General features: G+C 41.2%; 1 protein-coding gene and 1 long non-coding RNA gene across 2 annotated transcripts in view; one reads left to right on the forward strand and one right to left on the reverse strand.

Moving 5' to 3' along the window:
• The window catches only part of CELF2 (CUGBP Elav-like family member 2), an 815,373-nt gene that overhangs the window by 706,327 nt on the left and 86,646 nt on the right, over positions 1-22,400 (reverse strand). The gene's annotated exons all lie outside the window — the stretch shown is intronic.
• LOC309869085 lies at positions 10,839-12,763 on the forward strand. The gene is made up of 3 exons (XR_014313981.1): positions 10,839-10,866; positions 11,453-11,538; positions 12,514-12,763. It is a non-coding gene; the product is annotated as an uncharacterized lncRNA (long non-coding RNA).

The following is a 22,400-nucleotide window of genomic DNA, read 5'->3' on the forward strand; positions in this document are numbered from 1 at the left end:
TTCTATCAGTCCATGAGACTGATAAAATGCCCACTATGATTTGATTTAAAGTCTACTTTGATATGATTTACTTTTCCAAATCTGGAGATAATGTCTGTTCATGATTCTTGACCTTGCTAAGGGTCATGGTATTCCTTTGATGCGATCTTGAAAAATATTTTTGAGTGGTTGAATTTTACTTAGAGTATCCAACACTCACATACAAGCCAATATGAAACTTTCATTTTTCCCCCTTAATTATGTAACTTCAGACAGGTGAATGTCTTGTCCCTTGTAAGGCTTCTGCCTTTTATTGTCTATTCTGAACCGAATCTGTTTTAATTGGATATGTTGACCTAAAAAATTAAACACATGACCTCAGTAGCCAGAGGAAAGCTAGGCTTTCAATTCTGGTAATAGACGCTAGCTATTTGATGCAAGGTCAGACAGAGAAATTCCATACTGAGAGTGTATTCCTTTTGTATGGTGGTAGAATGGAACCTGCATTGGGGGGAAAAAAATCCCAGCATGGTACATAAAACACTCAACCCAAAGAAAAGCCTGTCTCAATCAGGTATTTTGAAAATGAAAATTTCTTTACATTTCCACAAGAATGAACTCCAATATGAAGCATGTTTTGTCAGTGCTTTAATCTATGTGAAGCACTTTTGCTAATAACTTTTGCTAATAACGCAAAATAAGAAAAGAATAATCTAAACACAAAGTATGGATTTGCTAAGATTTCTTCCATGATTTGTACCTTATTCTACATCAGGCTTTTATATATTCTCTTTACTCAGTGTCGAATGCCCATCAAGAACGAGTTAATGAGTAATGTGTGTTTTTGTGCCTGTTTGTTCATGTTTGAGTTGCTATTATTAGGAGCAACGAGCTCAGTGAAACACGGTACGCCTGCTCGGTGGTCAACAGTGCTTCTACTCATTCGTTCAGTGTTAAAGCTGTTTTTAAAAGTGATTACACGTGCTTAGCCTTTCTAATATGAAAAACAAAAGAAAAAGTCATTTGCTTCAAATAAAACATTAACATATACACTGCCAGCTCCCAATTTGTGGGTTGTTTGTATTTATTATGCTCACAAACACAGGAATACTAAATTTGAGCTAAAACAGTTTTTTTCCCTGTTTTCTACAATGTTCATGAGAAATACCATAATTTCCTTAATTAAATTGAACTCCTGTAGGACCCTTTGGGATCCTTGATTTATTCCTGTTGTCATCTCACTGCTGATGATTAGTAATAAAGTCCATTGGTTGACCATAATGTCTTTCTTATTCAGCCATATATTTTTTCTTTCTCTCTTATGGAGTATGCTTATGTCTCTTCAAGGCTAGCACTGAACTTCTAACAGCTTTATGCCTCTAATGCCTCTCCTACACAATATTTCTCATAACTTGTCAGCAGTCAGTCCTAAATTGCTGATTTCATGCTATCATTTATCTGCTCCCAAACTCTCCCTTGGCTTGATGTCCCTATGGGTTAATGTCTTCAGCATTCAAAACCTTTAACCCAGTAATCTGTATTTTCCATTATAACCATACAAATACCTTTTATTTAGGAAAGCTGGTTTTACAAAATAGTCTTCTGCAATGCTATTTCTAAATCTGTATTCAAGCCATTTTTAGCTTTCTATTTCTCTTTAAAATATAGAATCTTTGAGGTTCTCTTTGAGCAAAGCAAACTGCATTGGCCCTTTTCTACTGAACATCCAGAGTAAATTTATAAAAATCTGGGTAATTCTTCTTTTGACATTTAATCTGTATCAGCTTTTATAAAATATTAGATATATTTTAAAAATATTAAACAGAATTTCTGAAAAGTAGGTACATGGTCTTATACTTCTTTGTATCACCTGCAACACAGAAACTATTACTTAAAATGTTTAGGGAGCTCAACAAATACATTTCCATGATTATTTTCAAATCATGTGAAATCTAAAATACTTGATTAATCAGAATGTTCTATTCCTTATATAATCTGAGCCTAATTTATGGATTTGAATTTGTATTACAGGTTTATTTTATTTATATACTGTAGGATGTTTGCATATTTTATTTACAACCAATATATAATCAATATAAGCAATAAAACATACAAAGGACATGTACTCACAATGATCTATTGCCTGCTCTTTTTTCGTTGGACTGTAGATTCCTTGATAAATAGACTTCTGAATCTTTTTGGTATAGATTACTTCCTCAAAGAATAACATATAGTTCCATACAACCCTCTGACACTCATAAAATTGTAAAGCAAATCAAACAAGGCGTAAGAACTCTTCCAAGAATCCTGAAACTAGGGGCACTGGGGTGGCTCTGTGGGTTAAAGCCTCTGCCTTCGGCTCCGGTCATGATCCCGGGGTCCTGGGATTGAGCCCAGCATCGAGCTCTCTGTTCGGCGGGGAGCCTGCTTCCACCTCTCTCTCTCTCTCTGCCTGCCTCTCAGCCTACTTGTGATCTCTGTCTGTCAAATGAATTAATAAAAAATCTTTAAAAAAAAAAAAAAAGAATCCTGAAACTAAGTCAGAAGATCTGATCTAGAGGTATCCAGAAAGAACAAGGTAACTCAACAGATGCTAAACTGTGATTAAAAAATTAATTTCTAGATTCCCTTTATATCTAATTAAGCCTTGCAAGTAGGAACTCTTAAAAGACCCATTCTGCAGTGGTCCATTGACCCAGACTCTTGCACAGCAACCCACAGTATACATGCTGTCATCACTTAGGTGTAAAACAGAACATCATGTAGTCAAGATCTGCTCCTTGTGCCCACACCCAAGATCTCCACTCCATTTCCTCCTTATTGCCATCATTCACAGATCACACCATCACTTTTAGCTTATTGAGCCCTTGGGTTTCTGACCCTCTGCCTTCTCCTTCTTTCTCACTCCCATCCCATTTTGGGGAATGGTAGAATTCTGTCACTTCCTAGATTTCACTTCTGAATTTTTTACCTTCGTCTCATCTCATGACTCACACCCACAGTCACCCCATTAGAGCAATACCTCAGAAATCTACTGCAACGATGTAGTCTTTGACAAAGCTTCATATCCTATCCTACCAGGGTTCTGACTGTAAATTTTCCTTGACCTTGTTGAGGCCTCCTAATGATCCTACCATTTTTGCATTAGTAATCATTGCTCAGATGACTTTCCTTTCTTTATAATTCTACTTACTGCCCATGGTCCAACATTATTTTTATTTCCTGATACACAATCACCAACCTGGTCTCTCTCGCCTGCTTTTAAACTGATGTGGTAAAACCTCAGCTATTTACATTCTTGGTGCCAACACTTGAGCTGCTTAATATGCCTAGATTTTGGAGAAAAAAAAATAAATTATTTGGGCGATTGGATTTACTTTTTTATTGTTAACAGTGAATAATATTTACCAATACTTTCATCAATGTCCCCGCCAACTGAATATGTTCACTTATTCTTGCAGAAGTACGTTGCTTAATCATAGCTTCAGTAAAGGTCTGTGGGAAGCACTTTATGTCTTTGAATGTCTGAATATTTTGTCTTGCTGTCATTCAAAAAAAATCTAGTCAATCTAGGCATAGAGTTGTTGTTGCAATTTATGTTTTTCAGTCTCCTGAAACTAGCATGACATTTACTTCTGAAAACATTTTATTATTGCTGATGAGAATTCTGATGGTAGTGCACTTGTCTGGTTCTTTTAAGTCATCTTTCTTTTTTTCTCTAGAAGCTCTTAAGATTTTAACATTACCCTTGAAGTGCTTTTATTTAATTATAACTCATCTCTGTGGGTTTATTTGTATTTGAGCAGCTTAGTATTCACAGTATATGGTTTTTTCCTTTTGCAAAAATCTCAGAAGTATGCCTCCAAATATTATTTGCCCATTATTTCTTGCACTCTCTTTTTTGAAACTCCCTTTAGATGTAAAAGCATCTGAAATGATCTTCCACATCTCCTAATTTCTTGTTTTTATTTTTAACTATTGGTGTTCCAGGTGACTTTGTCAGTGCTGCATTTCAGTTTACTAATTCTCTCCTTAACTATGCTAGTTGTATATTTATGGGATCTCTTGATCTTTTTAATTTGATAACATTTTAATTCATAGACTTTAAATTTCTCTTTCATATCCACCTATTTTCAGCCACTTTTTCTTTCACAAGTTATTATTCTTTTGAATTTGATATTATTCTTTCATTTATCTCTTTGAGCATCCTAAACATTTGTGTACAATTAATTTCACCAGAAGTGAATTTGTATTCTAATTACTGATTTCATTGCTTTCTTAGGATAAATTTAAGTTGTTGAGTTCACTTTGAGTTGACATTTTCTGTTTTCTTTGTCTTGCACTTTCTTCATTAGTTCCAACCTTACAGTTGCCTCTACCCTGTTGCCTGTTTACAAAACTTAGCACTAAGTCTCACAATGGTATTTCAGGGCTCATCAGACCCCTCACTGAGCCAGGAGATGATCTGACTCAGTTTCTGGCCCTGAGACTTTTTGCTGCTCCTAGCTATCTCAATAGACCCATAGATCTCTGTAACATAAAACCCCAGGCCTCAGGCAGTAGATCTTTCATGTTATGCTACCTCACTGTTGTGGGTACTAGATTAGTTTCTGCCATTTCTCTTTCCTTTTATCTGGAGGAGTTAGAAACCTATAAGCTTTATCAGATGTGAGTAAGTACCTTCATGCTAGATTTGGAAAGTGCAAGTGAGGTAGAGGCAATCTTCCTAAAGCCTCTGTCTGCCTCTGTTGGGATGTAAGGGCACAGCTTTCCTGAAACAGTTTCTAGTGAACCAGGGACTGGTAAAGCTGCCAGCCCAGGACAGCTCCCAGAGCAGCTGAGGTTGTACCTGACTCTATAGTATTCTGCCATCATTCCATGATGTCCAGCCTAGAACCTGATTCTTCAACCCTCCCAATAATTTGTAAGCACCTGATATTCTGAACTAAATTCTATACTATGTTTCAAAATACTTTTTAAAAATTTTTTTATTATTAACATTTAATATATTATGTTTCAGGGGTACAGATCTGTGATTCATCAGTCTTACACAATACACAGTGCTCACCACAACACATGTCTTCTCCAATGTCCATCACCCAGCGACCCCATCCCTCCCACCTCCCTTCACTCCAGAAACCCTCAGTTTGTTTCCTGAGATTAAGAGTCTCTTATGGTTTGTCTTCCTCCCTGCTCCCATCTTGTTTCATTTTTTTCTTCTCTCCCCTATGATCCTCTGCCTTATTTCTCAAAGTCCACATATTAGTGAGATCATATGATAATTGTCTTTCTTTGATTGATTTATTTTGCTAAGCATAGTACCCTCTAGTTCCACCCATGTTGCAAATAGCAAGATTTCATTTTTTGATGGCTGCATAATATTCCTGTGTGTGTGTGTGTGTGTGTGTGTGTGTATGTGTGTGTTTGCCACATCTTCTTTATCCATTAATCTGTCAATGGACATCTGGGCTCTTTCCATTGTTTGGTTATTGTGGACATTGCTGCTATAAACATTATGTTTCAAATTTCTAGAGTGCTTTATATTCTTTCTTTTTTCTTTTTTAAAGATTTTTTAAAAATTTATTTGAGAAGGAGAAAGAAAGCACAAGCAGGGGGAGGGTCAGAGGGAGAAGCAGATCCCCACTGAGCAGGGAGCCCAACACAGGGCTCTGAGGCAATGGCAGATGCTTAACCAACTGAGCCAACCAGGTACCCCAAAAGTGCTTTATATTTTTTTCTGCTGTAACTGATACACCCACCCTAACTAGCTTTAAGAGGGAGCTTAAAATTAAGCTAATTTTATCCTTCACCCTGAAGAACCCAAACACCCAGCCACCATGCCTGATTCTTCAAGAGAACTTACTGTCTTACTTTTCTGCTCTGTTTTGAGTATGTGGAGATGATTATATTCTTTCTAAACCCAACTGAGTCTTTGTTTGTTTATTCTATTAATAATAAAAGGGGCAGAGGGAGAGGAAGAGAGTCTTAAGTAGACTCCATGCTGAGTGCAAAGCCCAAACAATAAATAAAATGTTTATTCTATTAATATATTAGTTCTCACTGCGTTGGGTTGGGAGAGAGAGAATGCTGTCCAAGTATAAATTTATTACAACATCATAACTAGTGGACTCTTCATTAAGTTGGGGTTACCTCAAATTTGGGGACCCGAGCTCCAATGGGTGTGTACCACCACCTCTTTCAATTCTACCATGCTTCCATAGGAAATTAAGCTTTTTTATTCTCCAAATAAAGAGCTTCAAACTTCTCTTCTCTTTTCAAATACTTCCAACTTCTCCCTCGAACTCCACACTATTATCTAATTTGCCACCAGGAAAAATAAAAGCCATCAAAATGGAACTCCTTTCTTTTGGCCACCACCCATCCACAAACCTAACTGCCTCTGTGCGGATCTTTGCCTTTCCTCCTGTCACATTTCAAGAAGGGCACCTGCTCTATCCACAGGTGAGTCTCTTCAGATCTGCCTTGGATCCCATTTCCTCTCACCACTTTGAATCCAGTGGTCAGAAGACATTTTTTTGGTAAAGGTCCAGGTTGTAAAAGTTTTAGGCTTTGTAGGCTATGAGTTCACTCATAACAACTCAAGGCTGCTGATGGAACATGAAAACAGCCACCGACAATAAGGAACTAAGTGGCTGTGGCTTTTGTAAAGCTTTATTTACAAAACCAGATGATGGAGTTGGGGCCCTAGTTTGCTGATTCCTGATGTGGACCTTGCTTCTTTGGCTACCTTTTCTCTCCTGACTCACCCTTCCCTTCTTCGCTACTCGTCTGCCTTGCAAACATCTTAAGAAAATATCAACGACCTTTTTGATACTACCTCCCTCCTGTAGCTATCATCCCAATTTCTCTCCTTTACCTCATAGTCAATATTTTCAAAAGAATTGTTGGCTCTCATTCTTTCCACTCCTTTGTCTTCCATTCATTCTTTAATCCTCTGTCTTTGAAGGCTCTATTCAAAGTGGCCTCTCCTTCCCCTCATCTCTATCTTGTCACTCTAGTTTCTTTATAGTACTAACACTTGGTAATTATTTCATTTGTTTGTTTCCTTTTCATAAAAGCCGTTCCTCACCCTCCAGAGAGAAAGTCCCAGGAGGGTGAGGACCTGGTCTGCTTTGTTTATTGCTTGATCTCGGGAACAGATTGTGAGAGTTCCATGCACACCCATTGGATGAATACATGAATGGGTACACTGTACTGTTTTAGACACTAACATGCTGTTCAGAGTCCCCTTTTCCAGAATTTATTTCCCCAGATGCTGAGAAAATAAATTCTGGATGGCTCTTTGCTGGTACCTTTGCTAAAGGGAACCACAATGCTCAAAGTCATGGCACTCATGGGGAGGCACACTCAATGAGTAATCAGTGTAGGAGTTACAAGGACCTGGTACTCTCTGGTCTCAGGACCATTCTGATGGATTAACCCAACTTTGGAGCTCCTTGTTGAGCAAATGGAAGACTTTGATGAGACTACAGAGAAGCTCAACTTCTCTCTACCCAATTCTGCTTCAGTTCTTTCTCTGCCATCTTTTCTTGTGTGTTTTCCCAAGTGCACCCCTAGATAAATCTCCTAGTGTACAGTCAGCTTCTTTAGGGAACTCAACTTATAATGCTTGCTGAAGTTTAATTGGTCTGTAAATGACAACTTGGAATTCAAACATTTTCTACTGAATTTTAAAGTCAATGCACTTTTCTTCATCTGTTTGTTGGAAGTTTTACATGATTTTTTTCTTTAGTTTTAAAATAAACCCCTTCCCCTTCCTTTTTCAGTTCTCTTTACCATTAAAACGGACTTACAGCAATAGAGTGAATGTTTATTTTTCTCATCCAATCTATCTGCATCTATTATTTAGTTTAGAATAAATCTATCCAGAAATGTTAGTCTTTCATGCATTATTAGAATATCTTTTCTTAAATGCCCACATCTTTCTATTTGCAATGATCCTCCTGTCAGTAGCAGATGTGACCAATATTTAAATATGTATAATTATGCATGTGTATATTTAAGTATTTATGTCTCTGAGAGCCAAAATGCAATGTGTGTTCTTTGGCTTTAGCTTGTAAAATCTGGCAAAACCTAAAAAAAAATTTTTTTAAAGATTTATTTATTTGAGTGAGAGAGAGCACACAGCAAGGAGGGGCAGAGGGAGAGGAAGAGGGAGTCTTAAGCAGACACCATGCTGAGTGCAAAGCCCAGTGCAGGGCCTGATCTCACAATCCTGAGATCAGGACCCTGAGATCAAAACGTGAGCCAAAGCCTAGAGTCAGATGCTTAATGGACTGCACTACCCAGGCACCCTGAGAAAACCTAAAAATTTAAGGAGGGATATCTGGGAGAGACACATTCTAGAAGAGTTATTTATTTCCAAGAAGCTAAATCAATTTCCAGGGTGTCCTTTTAAAACATCCCCAAATAATAGCTTTGCAAAATCTAAAGCCTTTTGGACTCAACCTAGAATTCAGCTATAATTCATTTATATAAGTAATGGACAAAAATGACTAACCTAAAAGTTTACAAAACATGATTGCTTAATCTTCTATTTCTGAAAGTGAAAATTCTTTATTTTATACTGTCAGGGAAGGTCCTTAGAAGAGCTTGGTGCAATCACTGACAACTGAGACACATCTTTTTCTACATGTTTTCCGTATAGGAGAATGAGAAGCCCTGCAAAATCCTCAAGTCTTTGGGCCTCAGATAGATTACATCTACATAGATTATGGTTTCCATTTTCCCTGGAGGCTTCTTTTTAAATGATGTCTATGAAAGCCTTATGTGGTTATGCCTAGACTCTTAGTTCCTTGAGCAAAGGGACCATGTGGTGTTCTATTGTATGTCCTCAGGTGCTGAATGATCCTTGTCCCCTAAGTATATGGGAATATGTGTAGGGACACAGTTCAGTGTTATTTTCAAGGTTCTTCTTTACAAAGCTGCTCAAGTTCAGGAAAAGAGGAAAGTGATGCAAAATTACAACCATGTTTAATTTCTGCTAACTAAAACATAAAGTCAAGCATGGTAACCTCAGCTGCCACATTAATTGTCAATCCTTATCATACATCATTAAGAATTGAGCCTAAGTAAATGCAAAATTAGATAAGCAAAGCTATTACCTTCATATGTAGCTAATATAGCTCCTTATTTAATGATTATACAAGCTGGAGTCCATGATGAAACTAAGTGATATTTGCATTACTCCCATGCTTGTTAAAAGGAAAGCGTGAAGTCCGAAATTCTTCCTGCAGAAAAATTAATGAGTATGTATGAAGTCTTCTATGGTCTTATACATTCTTTTTTTTTTTTTTTTCAAGATCTTATTTATTTTTTTTGACACAGAGAGAGATCACAAGTAGGCAGAGAGGCAGTGGGGGTAGGGAAGCAGGCTCCCCGCTGAGCAGAGAGCCCGATGTGGGGCTCAATCCCAGGACCCTGAGATCATGACCTGAGCCGAAGGCAGAGGCTTTAACCCACTGAGCCACCCAGGTGCCCCGGTCTTATATATTCTTGGGCCAGAAACAACCAGGAATGACACAGATAGTCTTCTCAAGGGGGGGCTTTTACACCTCTAGAGCCAGGTCTCACAGAAGTTAGAATCAGGAGCTGCATTTCTCATCCAACACATCTGCTTAGGGCTTGACAGAATGAGGGTAATTGGATTATACCATTCATTCTCTCTGAGCAAGCCCCTCTCCCTGTTCATTCTAAAGTATTCTTGCTATGTTTGTTTCCTCTCTGTCTATCCCTGTGGGTTTATGATCACCATCATTACTGCTTAGCATTTCAAAAGTCTTACCTATTGTTTATTTCAGTCTCTCGTTACATAACCCAAGGAAGCAGGTCAACATTGCTATTAACATTTCCCAGAAAATGAAGGAGAAAGGAAGCAGAGCCTTGCTTAGGAAGGTCCCAGCTAGTGCACAAGGACTCCAAGAGCTCCGAAAAGAGCCCGGACCTCCTGACTGCACACCTCTCCCCATCTGCCTTTTCTCAGCCCTGAGTGAGAAAATCAGTCCCCTTATCAATTAACTCAAGAGCATGGGTTCTGGAGCCAGGCCAGTGGGGGTTACAATTCTGACATATGGGGCTGCCTGATCTTAGGCAAATTTCTTTCTCTCTCTGAGCATGCATTTCTGACTTTGTACAACAGTGAAAACACTGAACCCATAGTATTGTGATGAAATGATTAATGCGCAGCTCTTACCGTGGTCCCTGCACACTGACGTGCTCAATAAAAGGGATGTCTTTGCTTTGGGTATTCGTTTGACTCGCTACTTCTTGTGGATGTGTTTTAAGTGCACCTTCTGTTTGTGCTTCTTGGTGGGACAGAAAAAGAGCAGACAGCAAGACAGTGTGGTATGTGATTCTCTTCTGTGTCTGGGACTCTCCTTCGGCACTGTGTTCTTTCAGAATTTATGTCTCTCTAAGAAGGCGAAAGGGCAAGTGGTAATGGCTAAAAGAGTCAGGAACAGATGAAAAAGGTAAAAGGGGTGACAGAAATTATGGTAAGCACTTTGTCTTTATCCCTAGCCACTTTCACATAAATGCAATTCAAATGATTTGCTACAAGAAATTATATCTTCACAGGTGTGAAGTGTTGAAATAAAAAAAGGAAAATCAATATGGCACAAAGAAATCAAAATGACTGTCTTTTTAAAAAATTATTATTATTAATTTCCTACACCCAGTGTCACCAAGGAAGAGACCTGCCCAGCCTAGCTTTTCCTGACGAATGTGTGGATGTGTAGCCATTTCTGCTGGTGCATTTTTAAGCAGAGCTGCAGGGGATGTCATGTGTTGCGGTAATTGCCATGGAAACCATTGTTGTGGAATGAATAGGAGAGGTTTTAAATCCTTGGTAATGAGCCCGAGAACTAAGTAGGTCTTCATGTTTAACTTGTTTGGAAGTGGTTCATATTTCACGCAGAGATATTGGAGGCAAAATGTGGGGGGGGGGGCGAAGAATAAGAGAGAGGAAGTTTCTAAAAAAATGTGAATAAACTAACCTAATATGCTACACTTCTACTAGGACTTTTTAATAGAAAAACACCAATGATGCATAGTATCAAGCTCCAAGCCTTGAGCAACACTCTTGCCTATTGAACGGAGTAATTTTGATATATTTCCACCGAAATCAGCATTCAGTTCACCTCGCACAAACCTCAGCAATGCAAGGGAGAATGTAAAGATTTTTAAGGCAATGAATTCTCAGGTTTATGTGGATTGGGAGATCCTTGAAAAGGAGGGCCGAGCTCTGTCACCTTTGTATGCCCCCATGTTGTATGACGTACTATGACAGAATAGACCGATTCAATATGTGTCTTCCATCGGTGATTCAAGGAATGACCAGTAACTAAGGGATTCCCACCTTGGCCAACAGCCATTTATGAGGATCTCTTTTCTTCCTTTCATGTTCATGGTTCTATAATGGCACCTTCTTCTGGCACCTTCTCTCTGACCCAAGACTTTTTCAGGCTGGGTGCCCTCGAGGCAGGACCGGTGATAGAAGCATTGGAAGAGACAAGAAACAATGGATAAAGGGCCAGAAGGGTAAGCTTTCTCTTTCCCAGTGGCAAGGAACTCCCCAACCAGCTCTTTTCCCTCAGCCGGAGACACTGGGGCATACATGCATGGGTTTGGGGATATAAGCTGCTCCCTGAATATTTGTATGGTGAAGGGAATTGGGACACACTACCCCAAAATATGCCACTTTGGTGTAAGAACTATTTTGATCTGGAGGCATTTGAGTTTCTGAAATCTCTTATCTTCCTGAAAGCAGAGCCTCCCCACAAAATTCAGCGGTCATAAATCCCCTCCACAGGCAACTGTGCTCTCTCCCGGCACCGCACCCAGACCCTGCCACACACCAGCACACCGCCCATCACTCCTCCTAAGGGTCCACTGATCTTTCCAGACAGTCCCGGGCTCTCCCGTACGTGCCCTTCTCCTCCTCCCTCTCCCCGCTAAGTTAGGTGCACCGACCCCACGTCCGACCCTCCCTTGAGTTGCCGAGAGCTGGGCGCCGTGTGGATGCAGGAGGCCCCGTTAATAAGCTGCTGTTTTTCTCTTGTTGATCTGCTTTCGTCAGACCGTTGACAGGGCCTGGCTGGAGAACCCAGTAGGGTGGAATGAAAATCATTTTTCCTCCCTCCCCTACGATGTTAACTTTGTCATTCTTGGCAGAGTTTACGGGAGAAAAGAGGGCGGTGATGAAGAAGGGCCCTAGTGAGAAGTCTTCACAGTCTGCCTCTTTATCTTTGTTACTAGTGCTTAGAAAGTGTTAGAAAGGCTTCCTAAAGGTTCAGGGCTGGAGAGCAAGCAGGAGAGCATCCTTGGCTGAAAGAACCACGATGACAGGGGAGGACAAGATGAGAAGTCAACATCTGACCCAGAAATTAAAAGAAAGGAAATGAGAAAGGAAGGGTAGGGAAAGAAGGAATAAAAGAACCCTAGCTTGGGAAGCTTGAAGGCTCAAAGCTTGTAGTTCCTGTGGGTAACCTAACCAACGAGAATCTTTCCTTTCAGCTGATCATATGCCGATATTCTACGGAAAACACTGTACGGTCTCTAAGATGAACCTTCAGCCTACGTGTGGGTATTAGATCTGCCATTGCTTGCTGCAAATTACTTCACTTCCTGAAGTTTCATCCTCCTTAAATGGAACCAGTGGATAATTAAATACACCACCAACAAAATTATTGTGGAGATTAAATACAATGATATATGTACCTTTTCAGATACGTGCTAAAACGTAGGAGTTTCAATAAAAAGTAAGGGATCGATAAAAGTCACCGAGTATGGTTATTCATCTCGACTTGCACAGACCTGCTCCCTCTTAGTCTTCACTTGAATTAGAAACCCAGACCTGGCTGCAGAGTCATCATTCACAGTTTTCTATTGGGATTCTGCTTTCCCTCCTTACTCTACAGACACTTCGAGGTGAATGGAGAGAGGGAAAGAGTGCTGTTTTAGTGCTATTTTAGACTATTACAGCTGGAAATGCAGCAATTCGAAAATCCTGTCCTGCTCATAACTTCTATATTTGAGGAAATTCTCCAGGGAATTCTAGGCAATGAACAGCAGAGTTGATTGGTCATATTGGCTGGTTTAAAGCCCTCTGGTTAATGTTGGAATTGGAGCACCCCCCCCCCTTAGATTTTCTGTGCAGAACTTAATCTTAAGATTGCACCACTGTCGGGGCACCTGGGTGGCTCAGTGGGTTAAAGCCTCTGCCTTCGGCTCAGATGGTCCTGGGATTGAGTCCCGCATTGGGCTCTTTGCTTGGCGGGGATCCTGCTTCCTCCTCTCTCTCCGCCTGTCTCTCTGCCTACTTGTGATCTCTCTCTCTCAATCTGTCAAATAAATAAACAGGTGTCTTAAAAAAAAAAAAAAGAAAGAAAGAAAAGATTGCACCGCTATCTAGCTAGGCTCATCAAGAAATAAAGTCAAGAAGAAGGTGGGAGCAAGATGGCTGCATCTGTAGCTGGATCTTAGGTCATAATGGCACCTTCTCAGAGAAGTTGACCTCAGCCATCCTGTCTTAAAATATCACACCAACAACCCCCTATGTCCTGGCTTCATTTTGCTCCTTAGCACTTATTACCTGAGACACCTGATGTTTTCCTTATTTTTCTGGTTGATAAGAATCACTCACAACTAAAATGTAAACTCCACGAAGAAAGAGACTTTGGTCTGTTTTGTTCCCTGCTTTATCTCAGCAACTAAAACAGTGTCTGGGACAGAGGAGGCACTTTTCGCGTGTTAGTTGGATGAATGAAGTAGAAGAAAGGGCATGAAGCATGTCTGTGTACCTCTTATTAAGACAGAGTTGCTCATGCAACTAGTAACCCAAGGCTGATAAATGGCCTTGGATGCCAGCCGGTCAGGTCTGTAAGCCTTCTACTGAGATCAGGGGGCAGCGTGGCTGGGAAGGAGACAGAGCAAGCAGACGCTGTTCTGTTGGAGAGAGAGGACGCTGAGAATTTTGTTGTAAGTGAAGGGAACAAGTGAGAGAACTAAAGGAGGGTGTGACAGATGACAGAACACCATCCCAATCCTATCAGGACAGGAAAAAGTCTATGCTGGACTAAAGGTATGTTCTGGACTCATTTTACCATGGGGCATTACACGGTTAGGCTCTTTGACAATAATATTAAGTGTGTTTGAAACACACATTATGATAGTGATATAGGAATATACATTCTATGCTTTGAAAAAAAAAAGCATATATGTTTTAGTGTGCCTGTATTTGAATTATGCCTATCTATCATTCTTTTGAGGAAAGAATAAGGACTTGGAGAGCTACACACCTCAGAAGGAATGGATTCAGACTAAAATTCCTTTGGATGGGCTGTAGGCTGCCGGTTATAGCTATTCTTGGAAAGTTGACCTGAGCTGGGAAATCTGTCCAGTCATATTGAAGAGAAATCAGGTTGAGGATTTCATGACATTGAGACTTCATTCAAGATTTCCTCTTTTACTTGGTTAATTGGTTGGAAAGCCAACCTAAAGCAGTGTGAGGTTGGCTTTGTAGTACATTTTTTTAGAAGCACAGAGAGCTATCAGAGATTTCTAAAGCTTCATCAAACAGCAAATTTGCATTCAATAACTCTTTCAGTGCACATTTTTATACTCCTAGAGCTCTTTACCAAAGATCATAGCTAAGGTTGTGGAGGTCTTAGCAAAAAGTGGAGAATACGGCAGGTAGCAGAGAGTGGCCCATAACTGAGCAAAGGGAAGCATGCCTCGCTCCTCCCTCACGCCATTGGCATAAATCCTACCTTGGAATTCCCAGGTAGGCCATTTACATGGATTAGAAATTTAGATGGTTTGTAATTAATAAAGAGTTAAGAGAGCCTTTACCAAATAACACTTTGCTGGTGGGGCCCGTCCCTCAATTTGCATGAGTGAATTCACTGACCACTGATGCTGTTTGAGTTGACAATGGTGATTTTTATGCAAAGTCAGTCCTATCATCCACCTTTTCTCATGCACACTTGTTTAAACACAGACAAACCAAATAACTGGTATTGGTTTTGAGCAGCTACTGTATGTCAAACACTGAGCTAGGCACTTAACATTCGTTTTCCTTAATCTTTCTAACATCCTGTGGGGGTGTCTAACTGATGAGGAAATTAAGACTCAAAAAGTTTAATAACTCGCTCAGAGCCACACGGCTACTGAATACTAGATTCAACGCCAGATTTCTCTAGCTACCAATTTCATTTTATTTTGCCATACTTCATGTGCCTCCCAGAGGAAACATTGCATTCCCCAAATCACCAAGGAAGTGGTCAGACATGCTGAATTTTGGTGGTAGAAGGCGATTTGAATTTTGTGATATTTATTACAATTTATCTTTAGATGAATGATTTTTTACACTCTCCCCAGCAATACACACATTTTCTAAATTTTTTAGTAGCCATGTTAAAAAAGTAAGAAGAAACCATTAAAGTCAATTTTAGAAGTATATGTAATTTGGGGGACCTAGGTGGCTCAGTGTGTTAAGCATCCAACTCTTGATTTTGGCCTAACTCTTTTTTTTTTTTAAAGATTTTATTTATTTATTTGACAGAGAGAAATCACAAGTAGATGGAGAGGCAGGCAGAGAGAGAGAGAGGAGGAAGCAGGCTCCCTGCCAAGCAGAGAGCCCGATGCGGGACTTGATCCCAGGACCCTGAGATCATGACCTGAGCCGAAGGCAGCGGCTTAACCCACTGAGCCACCCAGGCGCCCCAGCCTAACTCTTGATCTCAGGGTTGAGAAACAGCCCCACACTAGGCTCCATGCTGGGGGTGAAACTTGGCTAAGATTCTCTCTCCCTTTCCCTCTGACCCTCACAGATGGAACCTCACCCCCCACTTGTGTTCATGCTCTCTCTGGAAAAAAAATGTAATTTAATGTCTAAAATATTACTACTTCAACATATAATCAACACAAAACATATTAATGCAATATTTTATATCATTCTTACACTAAGTCTTGGAGAAATCCAGTGTATATTTTATACCTACAACACATCTCAATTCAGATTACCACCTTTAAAGTGCTCAGTAGCCATACGTGGTCAGTGACCACCATCTCAGGCAGCAGTTGTGGAGTCAGGAGAGGCTGCGTCTCGGCATGTGATATATTTGTTGCCAAAGTTTACTGAACTTTAAAATCTTGAATTAATGGTGTTTTCAAGATAGATGGAAGCGTTAAGAGTACGTGTATATGTGTATGTGTGTGTACTTACACAGGGATGTGGAGAGGTTGCAGAGTTTAACTTGTTTAATGTCCTAAATGGTGTAGGGTATCCTGTATACCGAACAATGTGAGTTATTTATAAAAGCCACAATCTGGGTCATTCCCAGCACAGATTGCTAATACACAGGTCATATTTACAACTGAGCAAATCCAATTTTGTATGACACTAGAATTATCCTCATGAGTATGAGAAGGTCCCAGCTCTGAACAAATGTAACTTGGGTTCATGCTTTTCTCTCTGCCCTAGTACATTGTTTATTCACCAACGATACAGACTGTACAGACACAACAATTTTTCTTTTCTGTAAGTGACAATCAATAGAGAACGGGCACTAAACAGCTATCATAGCTTGGTGTAGACTTCAGGTAGAAATAATTTTAAGTGTATCATAGATAAAGTAAAAAACAGAATAGACTTTTCAGTGTTCCACATTTCTATATTTTGCTAATATAGCTTTCTAATTATTCCTCTTGAGATTCTACTTTTAGTTGTTTGTTAATGACATTTTGCTATAGCTTACCTAACCTTTGTTTTATACATATAAATAGATAAATATAAATATAAATATATATATATATATCTGCATAGCAGTGATGTCACCCTATCACCCTATGGCTAGAGCTTGGCAAATGTGGAAGCAACTCAATCTTGGCATATTTCACTTCCTTTTTCTAGCCCCTTTGTTCTCTGATCTTCTGCTAGTGATTCTGCATAGTGTCCCTCTCCCCAACCACACCACATCCTGCTCTCTTATACCTAATATATATATATATATATATATATAGAGAGAGAGAGAGAGAGAGAGAGTCTATGGGCAAAACCATGTCCTATGTATAATTCAATTTTTAAAGTTTCTTAGGGTTGTTTGCATCTGAAGCTTTCTATTTCACGATGGAAGAAAACTAATGAGTGTCAGACATTGGTAAGTAGTGGGAGGGATGCATTTATGAACTTAGTGATGTAAGAACCACATGAAACAAGGTCAGACCAGGCAAATGGAGGGGACTTTATTCAGAGAAATAGTCATACCGACGACAGAAGGGCTGAGAAGCCAAACAGGGGTTACTGAGATAACCCAGAGGCTGATAACTAGAAAATTGGATGGGAAGAAGATTGTGCTTAGAGTCCAGGGCCAGAGGGCAGCGGGAAACAAGGCAGACTTGTCCTGCAGCAACTAGAACTCTAGGACAGACTGCCTAAGGCAGAGAAGTGCCTGGGTTGTCTTCCTGCCCTCTACTCTACATAGCCTCCCAATGGCCAAACTCAGCCAGAAATCGTCTGGACAACAAAGACTCTGCTCTGTAATCAGAGCAGAGCAGAAGAAGGGCAAGCTGTGATGTCTTGATGTTGGAGGCATACCCTGCGTGCTCCATGTGAAGAATGAGGTGTATGAGATCTGTACTGTGTTGTGCACACACATCTGGCCCAGATCCTTCTGTCAGGTGTCGAGGGTAATGGCATTTGCTAATTCCCTTTTCCTTTTCTCCCCGGATCTGCTCGGCTGTCAAATCCCATTGCCTTAACCTCTTCAGTAATTCCTGAATCAGTTCATGCTTCTCCTTTCCTATTATCACTCTCGTCCAAGCCACCGTTGTCTCCTGCTGGGATTACTACAATTACTGCCTACCATCTACCAGCGTCCATTCAGACTTGAGCCACTTTTTAGTCTGTTCTTTACACCAGGGGCAGGGGAATCTTCTCCGACTATGAAAATGCTCATGCTATCACCTTGTGTAAATTCCTTTAGAGGATTCACTTGGTATTGTGCAGGCAAGGACCTGCCTGGTCTGGCCCCCACCCATCTCTCCAACCACACCCTGCCCACTACCTTCTCTGAGCTCTTTCTGTTCCAGGTTCAATGAGGACCTTCTTTAGGCTTTGAACTCGTCATGCTGGCTCCTTCTATGGCTGCCGGTCATACTGCCCACTGGCCTCCAATGCTCTTTCCCAGTTGACCTCTGGGTTGCTTAAGTTCTGGTTTGGTCTTTCTTCAGGGAAGTCTTCTCTGACTTACCCAAATAGGTGATGTTTCTCTCATCCCGATCTTTGAAAGCAGAGACCATATGCCCATTACCCCCTTCTTTCTATGGCATAAAAGGTGTTATGGACTGAAAAGCATTCCCCGAAATATTCATATCAACATACTGAGTCTTCTTGAGATTAAATGGGATTTGCTTGCTAGGTTTGGGCTTGCTTGGCACCCATCACCCCTTCTTTTTCCATTTTTCCCTTTTGGAATGGGAATGCCAATGGTCTGTCTGTCTCACCACTGCATTTTGGATGCACACAATTTGTCTCATTTCACAAGGTCACATCTCAAGAGGAATTTTGCCTCAGGATGAATTACACAAGACTCCCTCACATCTGATTTGAATGATATTTAGAAGAGACTTTGGATTTTGGACTTCAGACTCGATGCTGGAATGATTTAAGACTTGTGGGGTTGTTTGGGTGGAAGGACTGTAATTTGTCGGTGAGAAGAACAGGAATTTCAGGGGTAAAGGGGCCAAATGTTGTGGACTGAGTTGGGTCTCCTCAAAATGAAAACATTGACGTCCCAGTGTGATGGCATTTGGAGATGGGGCCTTTGGGAAGTAATTAGTTGGGAAGTAATTAGTGTTAGATGAGGTCATGAGGGTGGAATGCTCATGACGGGGCTAGTGCCCTTATAAGAAGAGAGCCAGAAAGTTCGCTCCCTCCCTCTGTCGGCCGTGTGAGGACACCATGAGGAGGTGGCCATTTGTAAGCCAAGGAGAGAGCCCTCACCAGAAAACCATCTCTGCTGGTACCTTGATCTTGGACTCCTAGTCTCCAGAACTATGGGAAATAAATGTCTGTTATTTATGCTGCCCAGACCATAAAATTTTGTTATGGGAGCCTGAGCAGACTAAGACAGAAGGTGCCCCATAAATGGAGAATTAATGAATAAACAATGCTAACAAGGAAATGGCAGCCCAACCAGCCAAAAGCTTCCCTTGGGATCTGTCTCTGATCCCTGACTCACATAACACGGAGTAGCCTTTTCTCTTCTTTACCGATTATGCAGGGTGCGAATCTGTTTTACGGCACCCCACAAAACACTTAGAAGTCTCCTTTGAGGTCAGAGCAAACTGTTTCATTTCACAGCCTGAAGCATTTCGCTTCTTTATCCTCCCTGACACGGTGGGTGTGAGTTTACACCTGGAAATAGGATCCACCTCTAGGAGGTATTGAAGGACAGGCCACATGGGGTTGTGTCCTTGGGAGAACAAATATATCGGGCAAATCTCCATTTATTTTCTGCTCGTCTCCATTAGGAAAAGCTGCAGGCAAGAAGGATACTATGTACTTCTTTCACTCCCACACAGCGCTTTCTTTACTTAAAATTCTTTATTTCTTCCCAGCCATTCATTGCTAGGTTACACTTTCTGGAAACAATAGGCTGCCATTTAGCTTCTCTCTTGAAGTCTCACTGTGCCTCAACCCAAGGACTCGCCGCCATGAAGTATTATTGCACAGTTTGGAGAGGCACGTGGCTTTCCCAAATGGACTTTCATTTGCACTGATCAGCAGCAACCACAAAAGCCTTGTGTCAGAGATACAAGGCAACCTCTTTGTCTGAAACCACCCCCTCCTCTTTTGTTTTCTTCCAGAGCTCACTGTGAATTATGTTCCACATGCTCTTTTCCGTGCCTCTGCAGATGTGAAACTTTAAATGCAGGGTATTTAAAAATAATAAGAAAAAAAAAAAAACCCCACCATGAAAATTATAGAGCTTTGTAGTCAAGCGGCATGCGGCTCCCCAAAGAGCTCCTTACAGCAAGAGTTCAGATGGTTTATGGGTTGTTGATTTGAGCTATCTGGATGACAGAAGGAAGGGGGTCAGAGGGGAGGGAAGTTAAATATCCACACTGGAAAGTACCTCAAAACCAGCTCTCCCAGACCCTGTTCCTACTCAGCAGAAACACATCAGATAGCTTTGCGTGGGAGGCCAGGGTTCTCCATAGCTTGATGATCCTGCTGTCAAGGAAGGAAGGGCCTTGCGGGCACGCCCAGATTGGGGCCATGAAAGGGAAATCTTGTCAGCTCCAGCGACATTCCAGGGATGAAATAGTAGTACCCGCGCTGGTCTCAGTCGGTTCTCATCAAAATCCCATGAAATGGTGAAATTGACATTTACCTCTCCAGTGCAAGGACGGGGGTACCACCCTGCCCCCCACCTTCAGGACCAAGCCCGAGCGGCTAAGCTGAAGGTTCACATGAATGACCTTCGATTACGTGGAGTCTCTTGGTGCAAGGATTTGCCTCCTTCCCTTCCCTGGAGGCATTCCTTTCCTGGAGGCATCAGGTCAGTGTTGGGGTACAAAGACCCAGCCCTTTGACCTCAATTTGGGGCAACTCTAAAGGGTCACCCTTGCTCCAGAGCTCTCTGTGGGATCAGCTGAAGCCTCTGTTATGACTCTATTGTGGTTCAACTTCTCCCATGGCCAGATGCTGCTTCCTTCACTTCTTTACTGACTTTATCCCCGAGAGCTTGCCTATATCACTCCCCCCACACCCCTACCCCTGCTTGTAAATGTGCTGCTTGCACACAGCCATCTTGGGGGCTGCTGCCCAGGGAACCTATCTGCTGAGTTGTGTTCCTCCAAAAATCCTATGTTGAAGTCCTTTCCCTCCAGAATATGACTGTATTTGGAGATAAGTTCTTCAAAAGGGTGATTAAGTAAACAGGAGGTCTTTAGGATGAACCCCAATCCAAAACGGCTGGTGTCCTCATAAGGGGAGGAAATCTGGACACACAGCAAGGGATTCCCGACCCCATACCCACCAAGGGATGACCACTTTCACAGAGAGGAGACTTCCATTTGCACCCCAAGGAGGGAGGACTCTGAAGGAGCAAACCCTGCCCACCCATGACTCCAGACATGAGAGAAACTACATTTTTTAAAAAAATTTATTTATTTATATGACAGACAGAGATCTCAAGTAGGCAGAGAGGCAGGCAGAGAGAGAGAGAGGGAAGCAGGCTCCCTGCTGAGCAGAGAGCCCGATGCAGGGCCCGATCCCAGCACCCTGGGATCATGACCTGAGGCCTAACCCACTGAGCCACCCAGGCACCCCCAGAAACTACTTTTTTGAAGCTTAACCACCCAGTCCGGGATAATTCGTTATGGCAGTACCAGTAAATTAATACACCACCTAAGACATTTCCTCTAGTTCCTCTCTCTGTGCATTTTATAAATAAGAACCTGAGGGTTAAATAAAATGCCTAAGGTATAACATGTCTTGTACCAATAGACTCCAAGGTTAAAGCGATAGTCCAAGCCAAATTCAATGCCTTTCTGTTACCAGAGATGGACTCTGAGCTTCCTACTGCACCTGCTTATCCTACTAAAACCGCTATTAACCCTCACTATAGATACTAAGAACTAAATTACACTCAATATCATTTAACCTCTGCCCCAAATGAAGCCTCCTTCTAATTGGGGTTGATCAAGAGGAACAAGCTACAGATTGCTATTTATTTGCTTAACTAATCATTAAAGAAAGCATGTTCCCCCAACCCCAGACATACTTACAAAATTCAAGGCAATATACAACTTGAAATATAATTATGGGAAGTAAAATGGATACTTATAGATGAAAACGATAATAGCTTCAAACCAATATCAAAAGAGAGGTTAAGAAAACCTTGATGACTTTTCTCAGAAATAGGAAATCATGATCTATTCTTAGCCAGCAGAAAATTATTGACCCACTGAGGAAGACAACAACCTATTATATTTAGGGGAACCTGGGTGGCTCAGTCAGTGAAGTACCAACTCTTGATTTTGGTTCAGGTCATATCTCAGGGTCATGGGATTGAGCCCTTCATTGGGCTCTATGCTCAATGTGGAGTCTGTTCGTCCCTCTCCTTCTGCTCCTTCCCCACTCTCTATCTCTAGAATAAGTAAATTGAAAACCAAACACAAAAACAAAACAAAAACTCCTGGGTGCCTGGGTGGCTCAGTGGGTTAAAGCCTCTGCCTTCGGCTCAGGTCATGATCTCAGGGTCCTGGGATTCAGCCCTGCATCGGGCCCTCTGCTCAGTGGGGAGCCTGAATCCTCCTCTCTCTCTCTGCCTGCCTCTCTGCCTACTTGTGATCTCTGTCTGTCAAATAAACAAATAAAATCTTAAAAAAAA

The sequence above is a fragment of the Mustela nivalis genome, assembly GCF_964662115.1.
Source record: "Mustela nivalis genome assembly, chromosome: 7".
In the NCBI taxonomy this organism is placed as follows: Eukaryota; Metazoa; Chordata; class Mammalia; order Carnivora; family Mustelidae; genus Mustela; species Mustela nivalis.